The following is a 9,102-nucleotide window of genomic DNA, read 5'->3' as shown; positions in this document are numbered from 1 at the left end:
ATATGAAATGAGTACAGAAAACAGTCACAGATATTATAATAACTTTGCCTCTCATTAACTTTACCTGAGCATTGAAAAAGCACTTTAATCTCACAGCACACAGCAATAATAAATTCAAATACAACACTTCTTACCTTTATGTAGTTAACCAGCCGCAGATATCATTGCTTTTCCACGTTCTTGTCATTCAAATCGTCTGTCTCTCTCACTTTAAAGGGCCTCCAAGTTGTCCTGTGAGATTAAGCTTCTGCCGTGATGCTTGCTTGCTTGATAAACTTGTGTGCAGGGGAGGATCTACAAAGAATTGCAAGAAATAGTCATGATTTGTCATGGCTTTGGATGTGAGCCAGGAAACACTCCGCGTAGAGAGAGAAAGGTACAGGAAGGTAGTAAGGTAAAGAGGTAAATTTAGGGAGGGGACACTCTGGCAACCCTGGAGCACATCAGACCCTGATTGGATGGTCAAGAGCCGAGTCAAAACCATTGAACTTTTGTGTGCCAAACAGAGGCAACCCATTTCTGCACAACAAATAGTTGGATGTGGCGCACAATTATAGTGGTCACATGATTTGAATAATTTGATGAAAAGTTTGTTTTCACAATATCTTCACAAATATATTGTCATGATGTTTATTAAAATGTTGATTAAATGCTTAAAAGACTGATGTTTATGATATATGAGTATAAAAGGGTTAGAATCCTTTAATTTATAAGACAACATTACATCATTCATAACTTCCAGTGGGAGGGGCTTCTGGTATAAAAGATGGCTATTTGGTACTTTCAAGTCTAGTTCTGGTTACAGAGAAGGTAACATCTGTTGTAGACTTTTCAAGCACTCGTGTTTTCATTATTCATGAGGAAAATTTGATATTTTGTCAGTCTTTGTTTTTTGTTATCACACATAGTAGACTATTTTCCATGTTTTTCTTTTTTTTCAGTCACTTTTGTAAATATCTTACATTGCACCTTGTTAGGCTGGCTAAATCACCATCAGCGCCGCCAATTGTCATTATAGTAAATTAACCAATCGGCAGCTGCCCTGCTTAATGTTTTCTATTTGTAAATTGACACTATCAGCTCTTGTACGTCTGATGCCCACTGCAACACGGCTGGTTTGCCAGATTGCCATAGACTGTTTATTCGTTACAGTTGATGATCTAATCGTGATCATTTTTTGATAAGAAACTAGGGGAATAGGGGGAATATGCCAGTGATTGATTCCAGACTGTTAAATATGGACACAGGCATTGAGGATGATATCATGGTGGAGAATATCTTGATCAATCAAGTTAGTGAACTCTATGACGAACAACAGTAAAAAAAGACAATAATAAGTTTCATTTATGCTACAAGTAAGAACCCTGATCTAAAAGTTATCTATTTCTTTCTTGTCATATAAATCAGGTTAATAGTTGTTTCTGTTTCCAAAGTATCATCAATAGCTACAAATTTGTTGCAGGAGGTCTGTCTTTAATCACAGACGCTTTATGTGAAACCTTTAGATGAACTGCGATTGTTGTTGATTGTCGTTGTACACTTTACCTTTGTTATATAAAGAAATGGTTTGTTTACTGGCATAAAATCTGCCATCTGTAATGCCTAGCGTACTTAATAAAGTTAATTAAATGTATAAGGACTATTTCTTATTATTACAAATTATAAATAAACATACTGTAATTACAAGCCAAAGAGGGCATTTCTAAAGGGTTTTCCACTCATTTCTGCTTTTTCGTTGTTTTTTCAAGCACATCTCCCCCCTCAATCCCATACTTATTTGACTGATTTGCCAAAGCAATTAGTTGTTCCTCTTCTAAGTGCCACTCTTCAATATCTCGTGAAAATAAACCTCCAACTGATACATTTAGTAATTCCATGAAGGGAATAATTAAAGCACTCTACGCAGATTTATACCATTCAAGAGAACGTGGCTGCCCTTGCCTTAATAATCCCCATCTACACAAAAAAAACATTACATTTTTATAAACAAGCAGCTGTCTTGTTTTTAGGTTAGGTCTAACCCTCGTCTTCTTTCTCGCATGTCATTCTCCATTCTCTCTCTCTCTCTCTCTCTCTCTCTCTCTCTCTCTCTCTCTCTCTCTCCTCAATTTCCTACTGTAGCCACTGTCCTCTCAAATACAAGTGTAAATTCTTCAAAATAAATCACCTCATGAATGAAAAAAACCCTTATACTTCCATTTTGTATGCGAAAACACACATTCATAGAACATCAGCACGATTCCATAAACACTCGTTAATCACCTGTTCTCTTTGCGTGCAGTGGTGTCTGCACTGTCACTCGCTTCACGTAGAGGCCTGCAGTAAAGAGAAGAGACAGGAAATGGGAATCTGTTCAACCAAGGCGTACTGGCACATTATAGTCTCTTGCATCTCTACAGACACTGGCTTACAGTTTTATTGGATGAAATAAGGTTGTAAATGAAAGACGATTATTGAGTCAAGGATTCTGGGAACAGGTAAATACACTGAAATCAAAAGAACTGTTTCATGTGCAATCCATTTGTTCCGGAAAAGGAACTTGGGTTGAAATTGAAAATTAAGTGACTATTTTTGATATCATGGCTCTGAGAGTATATATATCCTGCATGTGGTGCTAAAGTCCTCCCAGCACAACAGCTGAAAATGTTCAGTTTCTGTAGCATCCGTAAAATTCTAGTTTCCTCTCACTGTAAAGACAGGTTAGTATTTTGTTTTGCAGTGCTTATGACATCCCCTCAGGAAATGTCATCCGTGTTCTATTTTCAGTGGTATCTAACAATTTTAGCCTAGCACATGTTAAATCCTCCATCTACTCTTGTGTTTATGAGTTGTAAAATAGAAATCATGATGTAGGAGCACAGTGTCCAGCCCTAAATGAAGAGGCTCTTGTGCTACACCTGACAAATATAGAATCCCTGTTCTAAGGACCAGCGTGCCTCAATTGTTAGAACAATAGAAAAGACACATTACAGAGAGCCACAGCTTGTTTTCACTGCTGACTGCAGAGATTCATGTCTGCACCAAAGCAATGTGTTCATCTAATACAGGACTTATAACTAACCTGTTTGCTTTACAGTGTTAAACATGTGTAGTGCGGGCTCCGAACCACAGGGAACAACATCAGCATGAACTGTGGAATCCAGATGAATAGGATTCAAGTCCAGCGCTGCAAGTGGCTCCTGGTGGCCAATTGCTGAGATTGAGGTGCTATCCAATTGACACATGGAAGCAGACACTCCGATTAAAAGCCCTGCTGCAAATTAGTTCATACTGCCATCCAGGTCCGCTGGCAACGGATACGCTGTGGCATAGAGCAGAGCCCAAAAAAAAAAGACCATTATGTGCGCTCTGCCAACCACAGTTCTCTACACTAAACTGGACAACTTCACTGTCCACATCAGTTTGACCAGTTGCTTTGCTTTTTTCTAAGTTAACTTTGTCATCTTTAGACTGACATAAAGACAAATGAATCTAATTAAATTACAATTGCAAAACAGACTATTAGCAAGAAGATTGACGATTTCTTTGTAGCGACTTTTTAATGCCATTAACAGTTGCCATAGGTACAGGTGCCAGACAAGCACACTAAAGAAACAGCCTTAACATATTTTCCAAAGCTTTAACTTACAGTGAGGATGAATTAAAAGAAAGCTGGATGATTTTTTTGTCAAAAAACACGACATACAGTATTTGCAGAACGTGGTCATCAGAAAGACAAGATGAATGGGACACAAACTTCCCCACTTTCAAGTATTTCTCTTTCCTTAACTTGTTTCCCTTCTGAATGTCTTCCAAATTTCCCATACACAATTAGTAAAAGATGAAGCTCTTGTTAGAGTATAGGATTTTTCCAGTTTGTCTCCACTTCAAGAAAGCTGCTCGCTTCTATGGCACATAGTTTATAACCATTACACAGGAGTGTATTTAACACATATGTTGTGTTAGCTCCAATCCCTCCAAAATACTACATGTTATTGTTAAACTGCTATAAAAAAGCACAGTCTGTCACCATCTGCCACTCTAGTTGGATTCAGCATAGGTCCTGTAGTCCCAGCCTTCTCTTCCCCACTCTCTAAAGTCTCTCCTGCAGCCACTTCAGCTCACTTCACTGCTTTCTGGAGTTACCTTACAAAAAGAAGAAATCAGAGCGAGCACAGCGCCCAGAAAAAAAAAATGCATTTGACCTCTCAACAGTGAAAGCAGATCCTGAAAGATATGTCGCTATGTCTATACCTCGCTTTTATACTGTTCCTTCCTGTCACTGCCCTTTCATGCGTGTACGAGTAGTTCTCATAACATACAAAAGCCCTCACAAGCCTTGAAAAAAACCCATTTACAGTTAAAGAATGTACATCCGCTTTACATTTGATGTAGCCTCCATTGTCCACTATATACATTTACTTCAAAATATGTCCCTTTTTTAAAAATTCTTTAAAGGCCGTTTTGTTATAAAAGTACCAGGGTTAACTTACTGTACAACCCCAGACAGTTGATGCAGCCTAGGGATGTCAAGAGGTCTTGCAGAAATGTCAACTTTTGCAAGGTTGACCTAGTGCAGGGCTGCTAATGAGGAGAGGGGTGTGACTATTCTGAGCGGTTGATATGCATCACAGAACCCAGCAAAAGTAGACAGTTCACACACTCCGACAAAAATAACATCCTTATGTCCTCACTCGGCAATGCATAAAAACACCCCATAAACCTTTCTCTCTCGTCTCTCCAATAAACACATAATAAGCCAAACATAAATCTAAAAAGATGGGAGCGGATGCTGAATAGAGTTGGTCATTTTCAAGTACAAGCATCATGTTGAAATTAGCAGCAGGAATATTGAAGAAAACAAACAAAAAAAAAACAAAGGAGAGGAGGAACCAATTGCAGAATGAAATGCCTATATTTATTAAACAAAAGCAAAACAAGGCTTACGTGAAAAAAGTCCAAAAATCCACAAAAGGTAACACACTGAGAGGCATGAATAATTACACTGACTGACTGACATACATCCAACATGAACTTACACAGATGGGAAGAAACACTGAAACTAAATATATACAGGGGTAATTAGACACAGGTGAGACTAATGACACAGGTGAGGACAATCAGGACTGAGGAAAACACAGAGAGCTAGGAACGAACGCAAGACCTGAAATATTATGGACAAACTAAATGATGAAACACTGAAAACACACAGAACTGAAGAATGTAACAAGAACACAGGGACACAAGGAAGAAATTACACAATCAAACAATAAAGAATGAACAATCAACACTAGAAAACAATAACACAGGAAAACAACATGAGAGAAAATGAAATTAAAACGACATAAGAAGAGATTGGGCTTTTTGAAAAAGATTTTATTGACATAAAGGCCGGATGGTTAATTAACATACAGGTAACAAAAAAAACAACTGTATGCAGACTGACCTGACCTTTCAAATCATTAATAGATGGACCCAAGGCTATACATGCTTATTCATTAAGTGCATTCAGGCACAACAGTAGTTATTTACCGGTAACTTCTCATACTTCAATTTATCCTTAAATAGGCAAGCTTTTACTTGTATTTAATCCCTAAGCAACAAAGTCATTTATCAGTATTTCTGTATTTTTACCCTCAACACTTCAAATGTCACAAATACAAAACTCGTTGCATACTAAGTATGTCAAGCTGGTGTCTTAACACACGTGTCATCTTCAATCGAATTCCTCTTTCTTCTTTACTCTCTTCTTGTACATCTCTAAATGATCAACTGTGGTTGAGTGTCCTGCTGCAACTGTACTTATCATTTTAAAAAGATGCAGCAAATTTACAAAGTGAAATGATCAATCAGTGTATAACTTGTCAAGTGGAGTCACTCAGATTCCTATCAGTTTTTGTGAAACTCTAACCACATTTCACACCATTATGCAAATATATTACATTTTAGTGGTTAATTGACAGATAATTCAATGGACATTGGAGTGGAACGATCACAGTGTTTTTTCACAGGACAAGATGCATTGCCTATACATCGCTTTACACACAAGGTAAACCTCAGTATTGGACAATAAGCCTTAACACACAACAAAAGGTAAACCAAAGTTTGTGTCCGTCTTAAATTCCTTGCAATGAGCCATGGATTTTGTAGGTACAGAAGGGCTCTCCCCGTCTCTCTTACACATACATTCATCCCCCTTTTCCATTACCTCCCAAAGGAGTTGTTAGACAGATAATGAAGTCAGCAGCCTCAAGGATAACTAGTGGTTTTTCAGAGTAAACAAGTCAATGTCTCTTCTACTTTCGAATTCACTTTATCCTATCAAGTCCTCCAAAGCAGAGTTAGCAGACAAGAACAGCTTGAAAATTCGCTTCACTTCAACCCAATTGAGCAATTTGAAAGAAAAGAAAAGAAAGGTAAAAAAAAGGTTAGAGTGAGAATAGTCTACAGTTTTCAAAGACTAGCATGGAGAGTCTAAAACTTCGTCCACTGAGCTTGAACAACACACTACACACACACAGGATGCACCCACAGCGCACCTACTCCCCTGTTTAATATCAGGACATTTACTGATACATTTAAATTGAGAGTTTAATGGATTGGAGGACTGAGAGACAGAAAGCAGCCTGTAGGCACGCCTGGGTGTTAAAAGGAATGGGATCTGACACTCTGATTGGTTTGATTCATGTTGCACCCAAAACACACCTATATGTTTAATCAAGCCACATGTTCCTTCCACTTTCCACTCTGCTCAGAGATTGTGCACTGAGTTAATACCAAAATATAGTCTTGCATGCCTCAAATACTGTACGTCATGTGCTATTAGACAACACGCTTTACGGCGTCAAAATAGGGCCCAAGATGCTTATTTTCACTCTGGTTATACGCGTACAATCGTGTGAAATTCTTCTTGTGAGAGGCTCCATATAAAAGTGTAATTTGAAATATAAAACACTTGTAAAAAATAATATGATAAGGTAAATATATATTTATAAGGTGAAACTAAACCATGTATGCATCAGAGAATTACAGTATATAAATCTGAGTGTATATATTTATTGCACTAAGAAAACATATTTAGATCCGAGAACATATTCATGTATGCTTTCTTTTCATGAAGATCTCTCTGACATATGGAAAGAACTATCTGATGGCCCTATAATTGAAGCTGTACACTAAGTAGCCTGACAGTAAGATCGTCAGTGTTTAAGGTGGTAAGGTGTCTTCCTATTATGAATGTATTGATAACAAAATTCTTCACTCACAATGATATTTTTTCTGTGTTTTCTGCAGATCATTCTTAGTACTATATGCAGTTTGGGGAAAAAAGAAGACGTTTGAAATAGGTCAACATTTTGATATGCTGGAAAATGAACTTCCAAAGTTGCAGCCTTGTATGTTCGACACATCCTATCAGTTATCTTCCTCCTTCACTGTTGCTGTATATGACACACACACAATCAGAAGGCAACTATGACTGAAAGGACTTGTAACAAGACAACAAATTAGCAGCAAATAAATCACGTAGATGTGACACAAAAGGAGCCAGAAGAGAAAGAAGCGAGCCAGGGGATTAAAAGCACTGGCAAGCTCACAGTCATTACTTTTCCTTGATTTAAAAGCTGGAAGGAATTTAAGTGAAATCAGGCCCTTTGTATGTCTCTGCATTAGTGAAGCGACTCCCCATGAGAACTGTCCATCTCAGGCTAGTTGCTCATTGTCAGATGATTAGTTCTAGGCAATGCACATCAGATTGTTGGCAGACAAACTGCAGGTAGAGTTAACTATTCACCTGCCAACAGCTTCTAGAACTATTGGATAACATTATAAGTCTATACTGCTTGATTGGAGAAGCTACTTAATTACCAAATGTATACGTTCTGGACAAAAACTGGAGTGAAACTGTACTTTATTGCTTTGTATCAAGAAAAAAAAAACAGGGAAAGAACACAAGGGAAAACACGTCCAAATCAAACAAAGGAACTTTTGCAATCAGTTTCAAAAGTGCCTTGAAGATGACCTAACTGTCAAAGGTTAAACAATGTTATTGAGCAAAACGAATACTATTTTTGGGAACTGCAATTACCTGTAGGCTGGGAAATTAACATTTTCTGAATAACACAAAATTACATGCTCATTCAAAACCAAACATGTGGCCCCACAGCTCTCAAAACTGTTGTTATGACAATCATTGCCATCCCAAGTAACAACCTTTCTGGATCAGTCAGCCTGTCTCTCATAAAGTAATCTACCGCTGCAGCTGCTCCTACAGCCATGACATCTCACTCTGGGCTGTCATCAGTCTTTCTCGCTCTGTCTCAGGCCTTGAAGGGTTGGAAAACAGCCCAAATGGGTGTAAATTGTAGACTCACCCCCTTTCAGCGTCTCGAAGATGAGCATCTTCAGAGCAGCTTGGTTGGGGCTGCCAAGGCTGGTTTGGTGGGATTAGGGTCATAATTTTAGCAACCGGTGACAACTGATGTCTTACAATTCGACATGTGGTCAACCCTGATCTGAAGTGTCCTGTTGAATATAAAAGGCTGGTTTCAGTGGAGTGGTATTTACATTTCCTCTGCCATCGATTTCCCTTGAAATAATTTAAGTTCATGTTGTGCAGAGGCTATTCATATTGGCAGCGTTATTGTATCTGAATAGATGTCATGAAATATTTTGAACTGCAGCGTCTATGTTATGAATAAGAACCTCTTGAGTGCAGTTGCTTTTCAACCCCAGAAGCAGCATGAATTGGTATCTTTTTTCACAGTGGTAAGCGAAGGCATTCCAATTTGGGTGTGTTACACATCTCTAACCGTAACAGTTGCAGATTCATACAACATGGAAACACATGCAGAAGGTAGACTTTGTCACAAACAGGAGTGTGATGTTTGATTTCCCCTCATCTTTGAGCTTGCAGCAGGCGGCACCTGTGGGTTTAAAAGTTCAAGGGAAAAAAAGGACAGCGTCACAAGCAGAGGAGAGGTTCAAAGACACAATCAAACTTCTCTGAACGACAACCCTGATGGTTTTTAGGTTTTATTCTAGAAAAGTATTATCTGCCACATTTTGATTCATGTACCAAAAAGTGAAAGGCATGGTGATACTGGAATGTTACTGTGGTTAATG

The 9,102-nt window shown here is 38.2% G+C and overlaps 1 long non-coding RNA gene across 1 annotated transcript; it reads right to left on the bottom strand.

The window, feature by feature from the left end:
• Positions 1 to 219: 219 nt before the first annotated feature.
• Positions 220 to 4,976, bottom strand: LOC306831715. The gene is made up of 3 exons (XR_013780112.1): positions 4,927 to 4,976; positions 2,263 to 2,316; positions 220 to 294 (listed from the first exon to the last, which is right to left on the bottom strand). It is a non-coding gene; the product is annotated as an uncharacterized lncRNA (long non-coding RNA).
• Positions 4,977 to 9,102: the final 4,126 nt, after the last annotated feature.

Source organism: Symphodus melops, assembly GCF_947650265.1.
Source record: "Symphodus melops genome assembly, chromosome: 11".
Lineage (NCBI taxonomy): Eukaryota > Metazoa > Chordata > Actinopteri > Labriformes > Labridae > Symphodus > Symphodus melops.
Note: the sequence above shows the minus strand (reverse complement) of the source record. Positions and strands in the feature narration are given on the sequence as shown.